Source organism: Sorex araneus, chromosome X, assembly GCF_027595985.1.
Source record: "Sorex araneus isolate mSorAra2 chromosome X, mSorAra2.pri, whole genome shotgun sequence".
Taxonomy (NCBI): Eukaryota; Metazoa; Chordata; class Mammalia; order Eulipotyphla; family Soricidae; genus Sorex; species Sorex araneus.
In genome coordinates, this window is record NC_073313.1 from 124825087 (window position 1) to 124842403 (window position 17317).

General features: G+C 35.6%; 1 pseudogene; it reads left to right on the top strand.

Annotated features, from left to right (window-relative positions):
* The first annotated feature begins 13437 nt into the window (after positions 1–13437).
* On the top strand, positions 13438–13578 carry LOC129400170 (small nucleolar RNA SNORA48; annotated as a pseudogene).
* The last annotated feature ends 3739 nt before the right edge of the window (positions 13579–17317 follow it).

Consider the following 17317-nt stretch of genomic DNA (forward strand, 5'->3'; position numbering starts at 1 on the left):
ATATATTTTTTCTAGGAGGCTTTTTGTAGAGCTCTTGGGCTTTTCTAATTATAGTATTATGTCATATGCAAAGAGTGAAAGCTTGACATCTTCCTTTACTATCTAGATGCCCTTGATATATTTTCTTGCCTAACTGCTATGGCAAGTATTTCCAGTTATATATTAAACAGAAATGATGAGAGTGGACAACTGTGTCTTTTGACTTATCTTAGATGGGAGACTGTTTATTTTTCCCTCTTGAGATGAATGTTTGGTTTAGGCTGTGGTAGACAGCTGTGATTATACTGAAGAAAGTTCCTTTGACTCTCATTTTGTTGAGAATATCGTATAAAAAAAGAAACTTGAAAAAATGGGTAAATTACTGGATTCTATAGTCTCCTAAAGCTGAACTAGGAATATTTGGAATACCTGAACAGATCTATCACTATAGAGGAAATTGAATGGCAACAAAATGTTTTCTTCAAAAAAACAAAAGCACAGGCTTAGATCTAGTCTATAGTGAATTCTTTAAAATTTTTCAAGAGAACCTATTGCAAATCCTTTTCGAGTTTTTTTTTGGAAGTTGAACAAACAGAAACACCCCTAAACAGTTTTTGAGGCATTTTCATGCTGGTACCAAAAGCAGATGGAGACACCACAAAAATAATAAAAATGAAACGAATTACAGGCCAATATAACTAATGAACGCAGATGCAAAGATTTTCAACAAAATACTAACAAATGAAATCTAATAACTCATAAAAAGATCATATGCTATAATACACTATCATACACTACACTATCATCTGAAGATTTCACTATCTTACTGTCGATGCGAAGATGGTTGCAGAGTTGCAAGTCAACACATCAAAAAGAACAAGAACAACCAATACTGGTGCAGATGTGGTGATAAAGGGATTCTCTTTCAGTTTTGGTGGTAATACCACTGGTCCAGCCTTTTGGAGAACAATATGGACTTCCTTCAAAAAATTAGAAATTGAGCATCCATATAACCCCACAGTACCACTACCATATCCTGAGGGTACAGAAAGGCTCAGTAGACATGGCATCTGCGCCTGTGTGTTCATTGCGACACTGTTCACAATAGTCAAAATCTGGAAACAGCCTGAGTGCCCAAGAACAGATGACTGGTTAAAGAAACTTTGTAAACCTACACAATGGAATACTATGCAGCTATTAGGAAAGATGAGGTCATAAAATTTGCTTATAAGTGGATGGTCATGGAGAGTATCATGCTAAGTGAAATGAGTCATAAAGAGAGGAGCAGACAGAGACTGACATAGAATGACAACTCATTTATGAAATATAAAATAATATAATATGAGACAGTAGAGACAAGCCCAGGAATATTGCTCCATGGTTGTTAGCCTGTCTCATGGGCTGGAGTAGAAGGCAGCTGGAATAGAGAAGTGTAAAAAGTTAACAAGATGTTCACTTGTGGTGGGGAGTGATGATGTGTATGTTGTGTTCTGTTGTTCAAGGGGTCTTGGGGCATTTCTCTCTCTTGCACGCCGCTTGCATTCGGTGCTCTCAACTGCTGTGTATGGACCCAATCGGGATGGCTCCTCCTTGTGCTCTGCTTCTCTGTGTGCTGCTGTGCTATCTTCTCTCTATCTCTCTATCTCTGTCTTTGTCTCTGTAGTCTCTCTTCTGATCTCTTCTGACCTCTCTCTATCTCTACTTCTGTGTCTTCTCTCTTGCTTCTGTATCTTCTCTCTCCTGCTGCCTCTGTCTGTGTCCTGCTGCCTCTTCTTCTGTCTCTGCTCTCTCCTCTTCTGTCTCTGATGTCTCATCACTTCTGTGTCTTCTTCCCCTACTTCTGTTACAGTTTTAGTTTATATAGCAATCACATAGGGAGGTAACAAAAAGGTGGGTTAAACATTAACAAATCAACAAAGAAGCATAAGACCATTTCTTGAGGAGATTAACAAAATCTCATCTAAGGAGATTACTAGGAGATCTGCTCAAGGGTGGAGTCAAAACAAGGGTGTGTCAGGGTGTGTCCCTTTCTTTCTTCCTCAGCTAGTAATCCGCTTAAATAATTATAGTGAATTTACTTCTAATATTTCTAGCAATGGCACTCTGTATGAGCACAGTAAGAGATGTATCAAACTTAAAGTTTGGTTCTTTCTGAAGACATCTCACTATATATTCCAGACCACAGTCTTCAAGTGAGGTTAGTCTTCCTAACCCTAGTCTTGTCGTTACCTTTGGATCATGAAAGCATTTATGTATGACCATGTTCTCAACTTATAGCTGAGTATAGTGGTGCTTTGGCCTGGCCCATTTCGATGCCAGGGTAGCTCACAGTTTGCCCTGGGTCCATTCTGTCCCTCATCAGGACCCTGCTTTTGGGGTGCTAGAAACTAAGGGCAAATGAGTTGAGAAAGCAGATGCTGAGGAGTAAATATTATTGGAGTCAATCAGCTCCCAAGTTACGAAGCATAATATTAACTGACTTTCTGTGTCCATACAGAAAGGACATTGCTTTAAAGTAAACTAAGTTCTCTGCAGCAAGGCTGAAAGGACAAACCCAATGTTATCCTACAGAGAAGAGATCACTAAGTCAATGATGGTTGGGGGAGTAGTTCTGGATGGGAGATGTGTGCTGAAAGTAGATAAAGGACCAAACATGATAGCATGTCAGTATGTGTATTGCAAACCATAATGCCCAAAAGTAGAGAGAGAAAATGGAGAAAATTGTCTGCCATAGAGGCAGGTTGAAGGAGTGGGAGGGATAGTGGAATACTGTGGATATTGGTGGTGGAAAATGTGCGCTGGTGAATGGATAGGTGTTCAATCCTTGATTAAAGTTCAACTTGAGTTCTGTATGACTGAAACTCAAACATGAAAGCTTTGTAACTCTGTCTAATGGTGATTAAATAATTTTTTAAAAAAGAATTGCAAGTCAAACAACGTAATATATCACTTCAATAAATGAAAAAATAAACACTTTATGTTCATATCAATAGATTCAGATAAAGCATTTGACAATATCCCGCAGCCATTCATGATCTCTGTCATTTTTTCAATAATCGTCGTATCTTCCCCCAGACAGATATAAATCATAAAATATCTATCACATGGACCCTATATAATGGTTAGCTTCATTAGAAATTATTATCTAATCTTTTATTTGCACTCAGCATATGAGTGATATCATTTGGTATTTGTCTCTTTTTTTGTGACTATTCAATTAGCACGACTCCCTTCATTTTCACGCAAGTTGTTGGCAACTATAAGATTCAATATTTTCTCATAGCTGAGTAGTATTTGATTGTGAATAGAAACCACAATTTCTTTTTCACTGTTGTTAGATACGTGTTACTTCCAGATTTTCAATTTGTTAAACATTGCAGGCAGCATTTAACATAGGTATGCATACATTCCTTCAAATTAATGTTTTATGTTATTGGTATAGGTTCCCAGAAGTGAAATTGAAAAATTTATAGAAAACATGTTCTTAATTTTTTGAGAAGTCTCTAAAACTCTTTCCAATGAAGGTGAGTGAAGCAACAGTCCAACCATCAGTGAACTAGATATTAACATTTTACCACACTTCCATCAGCATTCACTCTTTCAAGATTTTATGAAATATATTAATCTTGCTGTGTGACATTCTAGCTCATTGTTCTTTTTTATTTTTCATGAGATGCTGAAATACTTTTTATGATTTTTTCATATACCTATTCACATGTTCATGTCATCTTTGAAGAATTCTCTCTTCTTTCTTTTTTAATTTTAATGTGGTTGTATGTTGTTTTTTATGTTGAGTATTAAAAGTGCTTTTTAATACCTTGTTTATTAACACTCTGGATAATATACAAATATCATATCTCAGTCGTGGTATGGTTTATTTTATGTAGCATTTTTATCACAGTTCAGAAACATTTTAGTTTTATGTATTCCTATTTGTTGGTTTCTGTTTTTTCTTTCTTTGCTAGTGAAAATTTCATCATTTTAATTAATTAGTGCTATAATGGACTGGAGCGATAGCACAGTGGGTAAGGTGTTTTCCTTGTATGCGGCAGACCTAGGTTTGATTCCTCCATCCCTCTTGGAGAGCCTGGCAAGTTAGTGAGAGTATCCTACCCACACGGCAGAGCCTGGAAAGCTACCCATGGTATACTTGATATGCCAAAAGCAGTAACAACAAGTCTCACAACGGAGATGTTACTGGTGCATGCTTGAGCAAATCGATGAACAATAGAATGACAGTGCAGTGCTATAATATCTAAATAGCCAACGATATTTGAAAAACATTGACATCAAAATAACATTTCTCATATTGACTAAAATATTAAAATATAATTAAAATTTGATAAGCAGTAAACTACTAATAAACCATAACTATCATATGGGATTGTTGGGGACAAAGGAATGTACAGGGCTTACTCCTAGATCTGAGATCAGCAGTCACTACAGGTGGTGTTCAGAGGACCATATATTGGACCAATGATTGAACCATTATTGACTTCTTACAAGGCAAGTATTTATTTTACTATCTGTAATGTTAATCTGCTCCCCAAATTAAATTAAATCATGCATTAAAATTAATAGTGTTATTTTTTCATGGAAGGGAGATGCACAAATATTGTTTACATAGTTTTATTTTTAATTATGTGTCTTTTTAGGCAATTACATTTAAAATCAGAAAGGGGGGTTAAGATTGCTGAATAAAGAGGTACTCAACCCTCACTATACATAATGAAGTCTGCACAGGTGAGTGAATTAAGTGCAACTTTGTTCTGACTTTCCACGAGGAAAATCATTGTATTTTGTCATCCATCTGAGAGTCAAATTGAACAATCTTTAGAATGTTAGAGCTGACATTTGTGGAATATAAAATAACGAACATAAAATGAGATTGACACCCAAAGGACAGTAGAAATAGGCCCAGAAATATTGCTCCATGGTTGGTAGCCTGCCTCATGAACAGGGGGAGAAAGCAGCTAGAATAGGAAGGGGATCACTATATCAATGATGGTTGGAGGGCTATTTTCAGATGGGAGATGTGTGCCGAAAGTAGATAAAAAACCAAACTTGATAGCTTTTCAGTATCTGTATTGCAAACGATAATGTCCAAAAGTAGAGAGAGAGGATAGGGGAAATTGTTTGCCATACAGGCAGGGGAAGGTGTGGGATGTGAGGGGACATTGGTGGTGAGAAATGTGCACTGATGTATGGATGGGTGTTCGGTCACTGTATGATGGAAACTCAAACATGAAAGATTTGTAACTCTAGTTCATAGTGATTCAATAAAAAGAAAAGAAAAACGTTTGTGCTGAGAAACAGTGTGGACTGTGAGCCCAGCAGCATGCTGTGAAGTTTGGTGGCTGACACATGGTGGGCAAGAAGCAAAATCAGCGAGATCCCCTTATCTGAAGATAGAGTCCCTTTTAATCATTCAGGAAGTGTGTAGTTCCAAACAAAACATAGTCAAGCATGAAAATGTCAAGGACACACTTTAATCAGAACCAAAGAGAGAAACAAACTTCAAAACATTGCAATAGAGAAGTCATCATCATCATCATCATCATCATCATCATCATCATCATCATCATCATCATCATCATCATCATCATCATCCCATTGATCGTCGAATTTCTCGAGTAGTCTCAGTAATGTCTCCATTTGTTCTAGCCCTGAGATTTTAGAAGCTTCTCTTTACTCATGCTTCCCAATGATACTGCATTGGAGGCTCTATTAGGGTCAGGAGAATGAGACCCAGCTAGTTACTTGTTTTGTCATATGAATACACCATAGGGACCTTGTGAGGCTCTCCCATGTGAGCAGGATACTCCTTGTAGTTTGTCAGGTTCTCCCAGAGGAGAAAAAGATTAAAAGATACAACCACTCAAGCCCTAAAAAGTACACTAATTTTTAAGTTGAATAAATATCGAATGAAACATGCCAGATTTGCTGATAAAGACATAGTTAAACAGATACAGAAAGATACGAAGTGCTCAAAAAAACCCAAAAAGGAAAATTCAAAGAAAACAGAATCTTAATTCATTAAATTCAAATGATTAAAAAAACAAAGACAGAGACAAGATCTAAAGCAGTCAGAAAGTGCTGCATTTTGAATGATGATGGGTTTCTCAGCTTCTCCAAGGATTTCAGAAGATCGGTGTCTTTTCACTGTCTCTGTTCATGGCAGTCAGAAGATAATGCAACAGACTTACAGGGCTGAAGAGAAAAACACCTGATTCTGGATTGCATACCCAGAAAATTGTATTTAAGGAATGAAGCAGAAACAAAGACATTTTTCCAGATAAAGGAGAACCAGCAAAATTCAGCAGCAGCTAACTTTACAACCAGACCCTCCAAAGCTGAGTGTTTCGGTGGCTGATAGTTCTGGGGCCACCTTGCTTGCAGCCCACCCAGGGTGGACTCTCAGCATTTATGATCCCCAAGTACTGAGCCAGGAGTAAACACTGAGCCCAGAGCCAGAAGCAAGACCCAAGTGGTACATATGTGGTACATATGGTAATGAAACTAGAAATCACACCATATCTTTTAAATATATTTTTAAAATTATATTTATATGTGTGTTTTGAGTTTGGGGGTCATATCCAGTGGTGTTCAAAGCTTATGCCTATCTCTGAGTTGAGGAACTACTTATGGTGGTCTCGGGAGATCATAATGGGTACCAGGGAGCAACCGTTGTTCAACTACATGCAAGGAAAGCACACTACCTACTATAATGCACTCAGGCCCAATTAAAAAATTAATTTCAGTTGACATGTCCAACTAATCCTAATATTTTAATAAAATATTAAAACACCACAGTTTACAGTTGCCTATAGTTGAGTTTCAGGAATTTTATTAATTTCCTATTTCAATTTATTTACCATGATTTTCAATACTATTCATGATAGAAGTTTGATGTACAAAATGGTCCAACACACACCTACCAAGAAAGTTACTGCCTTCCTCCACCATTGTCCCACAGATTTCTCCCAGTACCTCCAGCTATGCTCAGTTTCACTGGGCTATTTATTTCTCACAATTTACTTCTTTATCTCAGTTATGAGAATAACATTTGTATTTGTCCCTCTTTTTATAACTGGCTTCACTCAGAATGATATTCTTTAGATCTATCCACATAACAGAAATTTGCATTTTTTCATCTTTCCTTACAGATCAACATTATTCAGTTGCTTATGTGCATCATAATTGTTTTATCAAGTAATCTGATCTGTGAACACTGGGGTGTTTCCTGATCTTAGATATCATAAACAGTTTTGTAATAAATGCAGGAATACAGATGTCTTTTTGAAAAGGACTTTGAAAAGGCTTGGTGTGAGAAAGTAGAATTACAGACTTATAGAAGTTCCAATTTTAATTTTTGAATAGTCTTAGTATTGTTTTACAAAGAAGTTTAACTAGTAGACATTCCTATTAAGAAAAACTTAGGGTTCCCTTTTGCCCACCTCAATGCCTTCACTGACTTATTTTCTTTTACTTTTTTGTTATTTTTATGTGTACCAGTGTTAACAGTATGATATTTCATGGTTGCTTTCATTTGTATTTAACTTCTGATAAGTGGTAAAGAGCATTTTTAATATACCTATTGCTCGTTTGCATGTATCAAGTCCTCTCTTAAAAAAATTTTGGGGGGTCACACCCAATTGTGCTCAGAGTTTATTCCTGGCTCTACACTCAGGGATTATTTATGGGAATGCTCAGGTTACCAAACATGGTTCTGACATACATGGTTCTGAAGAGACAATAGCGTTTGGACACATGTAAGAAAAATATCTTATCTCCCTGTATTGTCACTCTGACCCTGTTGATGTCTTCTTTACGGAAGTATCTATTCTCACTTGTAATAGGATTCTTCGCTTTTTGTTCTTGTTTTATATAAGTTTTAATTATTCTGGATAGTCTACATTCTTATCACATTATTCAACAAACTGATGAAAGTCCTGACCACAGCAATCACAAATTAAAATTACGGGCATTCAAATTGGAAATGAAAACTTAGAGTTATGACCACTTGCCGATGACTGATAATATACAGAGAAAACTTTAAGGACTGTCAAAAATATTTAGCAACACTTAACAAAGTGTTAAAAGTCAGCACTTTTATTTGTTAATTTAATTTATTTTTGGTTTTGAGGTCAAAGTCTGTAATTCTCGGTGCTTACTCCTGGCTCTGTGTTCAGGGATAATTTCTGGTGAACTTTGGGGAACCATATAGAGTGCCAGTGATCAAGGCCTGAGGAGTGCAAGCATGCCTATCTCAGAGGTCCAATATGAGCATATTTAAATCAATTGTATTTGCATAGGTAAATGAAAAGAAGACGGAGAACTTTGAAAAATCCTTCATTTACAATTTTGTTTAAAACTTCAAGTGCTAATCGATCAACTTAACAAGCTTCTAAAATATGGTAAATCAAAAACTATACCATTATTTAAGAGAATTTAAGAGGACCTGAGGGATGGTAGCATATTCAATGTTAATAGATTGAAAGAGTTAACAATGCCAAAATGGCAGCACTATATATGCATTGTACAGATTAAATGAAATCCATATAAAACTAACAGATATACTCCACTCACATAGAACACTGAAAAAATTATACTGAAACACAAAACTCCCTGAATAGACAAAATCATTTTGAGAAAAATAAAATATGTGAGCTTTTCTGTCCCTGAGTTAAAATATATTATAAATATACAGTAATAAAAATGCATAGTAGTAGAATAAAAGGAGATTTTCAGCACATTTATATTGAACTGAGATCCTGGAATTGAACTCTAAAATAAATAGTTTATTTTTATGACAAATGAAATACATTCATTAAGTGAAACAAAGAAAGCTTTTTTCCAAAAAATATTTTTAAAGTTATATAGCCACATGTAGAACTATGAAATATGAGGAGCCAGAGAGCTAGTATAGTGCTGAAAACAATTTTCATGCATATAGATGACCTGCATTTGATTCTTTGGACTCCGTTTGGTTCCCAGAGCCCAGATAGTAATGACACTTAGCACTACAGTGTGTTGCTTAAAAACAAATAAAATTTGAAAGTTATCTCACACCATGCACAAAATCTAATCCTAAAAGTATTGAATACCTCAATATTATACCAGAATGCACAAAATACATTGAATAAAACACAGACAGAACTATCCATATCATCTCCTGATGTGACTTCAATGGTTTGAGTCCATTGGCAATAAAACAAAAATAAACAAATGAGAAAAAACAAACTAAAAGTTTCTGCATTTTAAAATAAAGCATGACAAAATAAATATTAATCATACTGGGTCCTAGAAAATATTAATAATGAGTGTATTAATTCATAAGATCTCTAGAGTGTCAATAAGATAAAAAACAAAAACAAATTCTAAAAACTGGAAGATCAACAGTTATTTCTTAAAAAATGAGATAGAAATAGCCAATAGAGGCCAGATAATCTCATCATTGGCCACTATCTAGAAGACACGGCTGTTTCTCCCGGAAGAGAGCATAACATGAGGCCACCATAGCCATGCCACCAGACTCTCTGCCAGGCTGTTTTCACTCCGGGCACCCCAGAGGGGAGCAGGTGAGAGCCCTGACCACCCCAACGGACCTATCCCCGGCAGCCGACCTCCACAACCCAACTTCTGACACAATCCAGGCTGCTCCCTACACGCTTGTGCTGAGCATCATATATGAGTGAATATTCCTGAAAACGTCATAAGACACTCCCTACGCATTCTCCATAATTACCACAACATATTTGATTGGGTTCAGACAGTAAGCAGCAAATCGTAGAGGGAAATACATATATGCATATATACATATTTTCAGGCATATATAACAAAGCTCACAACACCCAAACTTTAACAACGTTAGGATATCCTATAGAATGTCTTAATGGCTCCTGCCAAAATAGAACAATCTTCACACTGTTTTTCGATATGAACAATTTTTTGTAAGCATGTTCAGCAATTCTTCATAATAGACAATACAAAGTATCATCATCATACTGTTGATCGTTGAATTTCTCGAGCAGTCTCAGTAACGTCTTTGTTCTTCCTAGCCCTGAGATTTTAGAAGCCTCTCTTTAATCGTCCTTTCCAATGGTGATGCATTGGAGGCTCTTTCAGGGTTAGGGGATTGAGACCTATCATTGTGAAGTATATTCTTTCAAAAACTAAAATAAATTACCAATAAATTTACAAATAAATGTTCATCACTTATTATCTGAGAAATGTAAATTAGACACACAATGAAATATCACCTCATTCCAGAAAATGTTCTAGATAAACCATGCAGAATCTTTTAAGTTAACTTAATGTGGATTCTGTTCTAATATAGAAAACTTTGATATAGAGAACTTCTAATTTAGAGAACTAGGAATTAAATTTACATGTTGTTAGAATTAAATCAAATATCAGTGTTTTTTTATGTGGCTATCCAGTTTTTCCAGCACCATTTGTTTAAGAGCTTTGTAATCTGCAAGCCATATAACTGACAAAATACAATGTCCAAGATATATAAATCATCTTGAAGAATAAAGTAAAATAAAACAAAGTAAAAATTACAAATGAGAGATAAAAATACACTTCCACAAAGAAAACATAGGTAAAATCAAAAGGCATATAAAACATTTTCATTGCTTATTATCAGGTACACACAAATGGCAATGAGATATCACCTCTAACCAGTTAAAATGGTCTACATAAAACAATAAGAAACAAGGATTGGGCCAGATAATATCATCATCAGCCACCATCCAGGTCAAATGTCCTTCTTTCCTGGAAGGGAGCATAACATGATGCTTGCCATAGCCATGCCACCAGACCCCACGCCAGGCTGTTTCACTTGGGGTGCCCAGAGGGAGTGGGTCAGAGCCCTGCCTTCCCCAAGGGACTCAGCCCTGGCAGCCAAAATCCTCTAGAACCCAATGGCCGCCATGCTCAAGGCCACTTCCCATACGGTCGGGCCAAACTTCATGCATGAGTGAACCTACTCCTGGACCGCGTGGCCATATTTGCAGCCATGCAAAACATCATAAGACACACCCTAACCATTTTCCAGGAGTACCACACCACATTTGATGGGGTTTTAAATCATAGTCAACCAATTATAGAGGGAAATATATATATATTCCCATATGTATATTTACATATACATATATATATATATATATATATATATTAAAGTTCATAAGGCTCAACCTCTAACAACATGTTAGTGATATCTTATAGAAGGTCTTAATGGCCCTCCAAAAATATATCAATATTCACACTCTTTCCGCTATGGATACTTTTTGTAGCATTTTCAGTGGTTTTTCATACAAAAAATATAAAATATATTATTTTGGTTCTGCTTTGGGACAAGGATTGGGGTTTAGGGATGGAAACTTCCTATATATATAGTGCTGGGAAGGTGTAATTGTGGTGGGATTGATGTCTGAATATTAAATGTAATCAAATATTGTGAACTACCTTATAAGATAAAAATTTTAAAAATAAAGAAACAAGGGTTGGCAGAGATATACAGAAAATTAAAATTATTAGGTTTCAGATGAAAAATGTTGAGACTGGTAACCTGAAGAACTCTTCCTAGCCAACACAAGCTTCTATATCAGGGAGCCACACCACCTAATGCCAGCTCTAATTCTCCAAACCCAAAACTGCACAGATGAGATTGCTAATTATAAAACCAGTAGATATAGCAATAATACTCACTGAGCTTACACAGTCATATATCTCAGCCATCTAAATGGAATGACTAGTTAAAAACCCACTTGTCATACTCTGATAGTACTGCATAGTAAAAAAATAATCTGAACATCAGGGTTAATATCAGTAGTACTCTGGTAAAAACAACTCAACAGATCAGTTCTAAAGTTACTGGAAATCTAAACCTGCTCCCACATAAAACTCAAAGAACAGTGGGGAAAACAAAAAACCCAAATGCAATGTCAGTTAGAGATAGAAGTGTAGGCAAATTTGCAAGACCATTAATACTTTCGAGCCTGTTTGATTAGGACCAAGATTCAACACTCACTTCCTTGGCAATCAAAGTTAAGCAAACACTTGCCAGTGAAATTGAGCAACCACTAGATGAGAAATTCGACCAACTCTAAGAACAACTGATTCAGAAGATGACATATTCTATGAAAAACTAACCGAAATAACTAAAAAACACAATATCAAACCATAGTAGCAGAAGTGCACAGGAAGAGATTCATATAGATGGACTTGAAGGTAAAATCCAAGTCGGCATTGATAAAAAAAACTGGTAATAGAAGAGAGAAGCACTAGAATGAAGGAAAATGTAAGGTTTTTAATGAATAACAGAAAGAGGAACAATCTCCAAATATAAGAATATTAGAAGACAAAGTGGGAAAAGGGAAGAATAGGTGCTGATAACTTCAACACTCTCTGGAGGGAGGCTGATGTACAGATTCAAGAGACTTAAAGAGTACAAGCCAAAAATATACACAGAACAACACTATCACATATAGTAATGAAAAAGGGAAATTGGAAGAGAAATGCAGGCATCTTAAATTTTCTAGAGAGAAGATAAACGTTAAAAATAAAAGAATCAACATACTATCTACAACATATCTTTAATCTTAATGGTTCAGAAGACAAAAGAGATAATGACATATTCAAATTACTGAACAAAAGTTGAACTTAGAATCCACTACCCTGCAAAGTTCTCATTTAGTTAGGAGGGAAGGATTAAAAACATTTGCAGAAAAACGTGAGCTGACAGCATTTGCTATAACTAAATTTGCCTTAAAAGAAATACCATTTGTATAAACCAAAAAGCCAATTGTAGAAATAGCAACACCACACAGTAAAATGGTAGCACATTCCTTCATGTCAACAATTTCTCTGGATATCAATGTACTGAAATATATATATAGTGGTGGGAAGATAAGAAAAAGATAGGACATAAATACTTAGATCAGATAGCATTCAATCTAAAGAAAGTATAAATAGGGATAGGTACTAGTTATTTGTTAAGGAAAAAGTAGATCAAGAAGAACTAAGTTTAGTTAATCACCAAATATCACACCAAATATAGGATCAGCAAAGTTTATAAGTTTGCTCACAAATCTAAAGAAACATATTGAAGGAAACACAAAAGTACTGGGGAACTTCAATGCTACACAGGCAATACTGGATAATTCAACTAGACAGAATCTCAATAAAGACATGAGAGCACTAAATGAAGAACTAGAAGATCTGGGACTAGTGGATATATGTATAGAGACATATATATATATTTATATCCTTAAAAAGCCAAATAGACATTTTATCTAGTGCACATGGGGCATTCGCTAAATAGATATCATATTAAGACATAAGACAAACTTACATATATTCATGAACATAATTATAACACCAAACATCATATCAGACTACAGTATCACACAGATATAGAAATTAATCACAGAAAGAAATGGAGAAGTTCTAAATCCCTGGAAGTGGGCAAAAAGACATCTCATTGGTGGTCTTGCTGTTATATCTGTCAGGGGCAAAGCAGTTGGTCCTTTATTTATCCTAGCTTGATGCCTGGGTTAGTTGTCAGAGCAATCTCATGCTTGGGGCACATAAGTTAAAAAAAAAAGAAATGGAGAAGCTCTAACACATGAACACTAAACAACACACTACTAATAACAGCTGAATGAAAGATGAAATCAAAGAGTAAGAAAAAAATTCTTGCGATTAATGACAATAAAGAAACAATTCATAAAAATCTATGGCACACAGGAAAAGCTATACATAGTGGGAAGCACATAGCAATGCAGGCTCATAGTAGGAAAGAAGAAAAAGATAAACCTAACTACCTAAATGCACATATCAAATATCTGTAGAACCAAAAACAAATTAATGAAAAGACCAGCAGTAGGAAGGAAATAATGCAAACCAGAGCAGAAATCAAAGATATAGTAATGAAGAAAGCAATACAAAAATCAATAAAAGCAGAAGAGTAAAAAGGATAGACAAACCTTTGGTTAGACTCATGAGGGAAAATAAATTACTCAAATAAATAGGATCAGAAAATAAGAGGGAGAAATTGCAATAGAACCCTCAGAAACCCAAGACATCATCAGAACTTTCTATGAATAATTCTACTCTGTTAACTCGAAGAACTTAGAAAAACGGGCAGATTCTTAGGAATGTATAATTTCACAAAACTGAACGAGAGGAAATAGTAAGCCTGAACATGCCAATCACAAGTAAGGAAACTGAAACTGTAATCGAGAATCTCCCTAAAAGCTAAAGTCCTGTGGCTCCTTATAGAAATGCATCTAGACTGTGAACTGAGCTACAACCCCATGCCACCCAGGGAGGGGGAAGGATTTTCTCTCTCAACCTTCTCTTTCTACAGGGGAGATAGCAACCGCGGAAGCAGCAGCAGCAATGCCAACGTGGCATCTGCCATCTCCTAGAACTCACAACCGAGAGGTATAAGCTTGCAGTGTCGTGGCGTTGAAGAGATCATGGGATGAGGGTGTTACAGGCATGCTCTCCACCCAGATGAGCTAAAATTTACTGAGCTAAAATAACAGAAATCCAAAACCATGTGGCTGCTGTTGTGGCCGAGCGAGCTCATATAATCTTCATTCTCAGCAATGGAAAACAAATTATCAAATGATGCCTTTTCAGCAGGTTTGATTGTTGGGGGAAAATTCCAAATAATAATAGTGAGTTGTCTGTTGAAATATTGAATGTATACAAAGTATAGAGAGAATAAAGTGAAGATCATTAGCCACTCAGGTGAGGGGATGGGTGTGGGAGGGGGTATATTGGGGTTCTTGGTGGTAGAACATGTGCACTGGTGAAGGGATAGGGTTTGATCATTATATGACTGATACTTAAACATGAAATCTTTGTAACTTTTGTCACAGTAATTCAGTAAAATAAAAATTTTTAAAAAAACAAAACAAAACAAAAAACTAAAGTCCTGATCCAGACAGGTTTACTAGTGAGCTTCATCAAACCATCATAAAAAACTTACTGTGGTTGATTCTTAAAATATTTAAAATATAGAAGAAATAGGAGTCATGCCTAATAGCATCTATGAAGTTAACATTACACAGACATCCAAAAAAGACACAGACATTTCTAAAAAAGTAAACTTTAAAACAATCTGCTTGATGAACATCGATGCAAAAATCCTCAATTCTATCTTAGCAAACCCAATTCAATGATATAATTGTTGAATTAAAACAATATAATTCAGAGATGCAAGGATGGTTCAATATACATAAATCAATTATCATAATACACTGCATTAGGAAAATGAAAGATAAAATCATGTGATCATATCAGTAATGCAGAAAATTTTTTTACAAGATTCAACATGCATTTATTATAAAAAAATCTCTCAATGTAATAGGAGTGGAAAAGAAGTTCCTCATGATAATAAAGGTTATTTACAAAAAGCTCACAGGCATTTTTATGTTTAATGGTGAAAAACCACATAAATCCTCACTGAGATCAGAGAAACGCAAGCAAATCTACAGCCTCCTCTCTTCCTCAACAATGCATTAGGTGACCTACCAACAGCTGACAGGTAAGATAATGAAACCAATGTGACCCAAATCATAAAAGAAGAAATCACAATATCTCTATTTTCAGGTTACATGATGTTATACTTAATTTACCTGAAAGATATCACATAACAAACTTGTATAAACAGTAAACTAATACATCAAAGTTGCCGCCTATAAAGTTAATATACAAAAATTGGTTGAATTCTTATATACAAATAGTGAATCAGAGGATAAAGAGAGCAAAACGTTTATTACATTCAAAATTATGTCTACAATATCAAGTAGTTAGAAATCAACTTATCATTATCTATATTACAAAAACTTCAAAACACATAGGAAAAATATAAAAAGGCCTTAGAATATGGAAAATACCCCATGCCCTTGGATTGGGAGATTCAATACTATCAAAATCACCATACAAGATAATATATTATATAGATTCAATGCAATTTCCACCCAAATTCAGGTGTCATTCTCCAAGCACTTAGAAAAGTCTATAATAAAGTTTTTATGGATCGTTACAAGACCAGAGAGAGCCAAAGCCATCTTTAAAAATACGAAATGGGGGGTGGGGTGTATCACATTACATAACTTGAAACTATGCTATAATGACATAGTTATTGGAACAGCATGGTATTTGATTAAGGATAGACTCTCTGTCAAATGGATCAGAACAGAATAGACAAATGAAAAAATCCACATATTTGGTTTGCTCATTTTTGACAAAGGAGCAGAGATCATGAAATGCAGTAAAGATAGCATCTTCAACAAATAGTGCTGGAAAACCTGGATAAGCATGTGTAAAAAAAAAGTAAAAAGATTTGTACCTCACAACTTACATTAAAGTTAATTCACACAGGATCAAGAACTTGAGGTCAAAAGAGAATCTATGAAATACATTGGACTGGAGCGATAGCACAGTGGGTAGGGCATATTCCTTGCACTCGTCTGACCCGAGTTCAATTTCTCCATCCCTCTTGGAGAGCCCAGCAAGCTACCTAGAGTATCCTGCCCGCACAGCAGAGTCTGGTGAGCTACCCATGGCACATTTGATATGCCAAAAACAGTAACAACAAGCCTCACAATGGAGACGTTACTAGTGCCGGCTCGAGCAAATCAATGAACAACGGGACAGCAGCAGCAGTGCAGTGCTACATTGACAAAAATAAAGGCAGAATGCTCCAAAATCTGGACCTCAAAGGTGTATTCAATGATATAATGTCACTGGCAAAAAGTGCAGAATCAAAAATATAGAAATAGGGCTACATCAAATTAAAGATTTTCTATATGGTTAAAAAAAGGACTCAACCTTAAAGACAAATAACTAATTGGCAGAAATTACATATCAGATAAAGGGTTGTTATCCAGGATATATAAAACACATGCAAAGATCAGCAGCAAAAATTCCAAAAACTCTATCAAAAACTGGGATTAGGAAAAGGATGGGGATTTCTCTGAAGAAGACCAAGATGCACATGAAAAAAATGCTCAACATTGCTTATTATTAAAGAAACCAAACTCAAGACAATAATGAGATCCATCTCATACCAGTGAGAATGGCACATATCAAAAAATGATGAAAATACTTTGTATTGGCATGTATGGGGTGAAAAAGGACCTCTCATCCACTGCTAGTGGGAATGTTTCTGGTTCAATTCCTTTGGAAAGCAATACAGAGGGTTCTCAATAGACTAAAATTTGAGCTGACATATGACCCAGCAATTCCACCTTCAGGTATCTGCTCCCAGGACAGAATAACACTATTTAAAAGAACAGGCCATTTTTCATTGCAT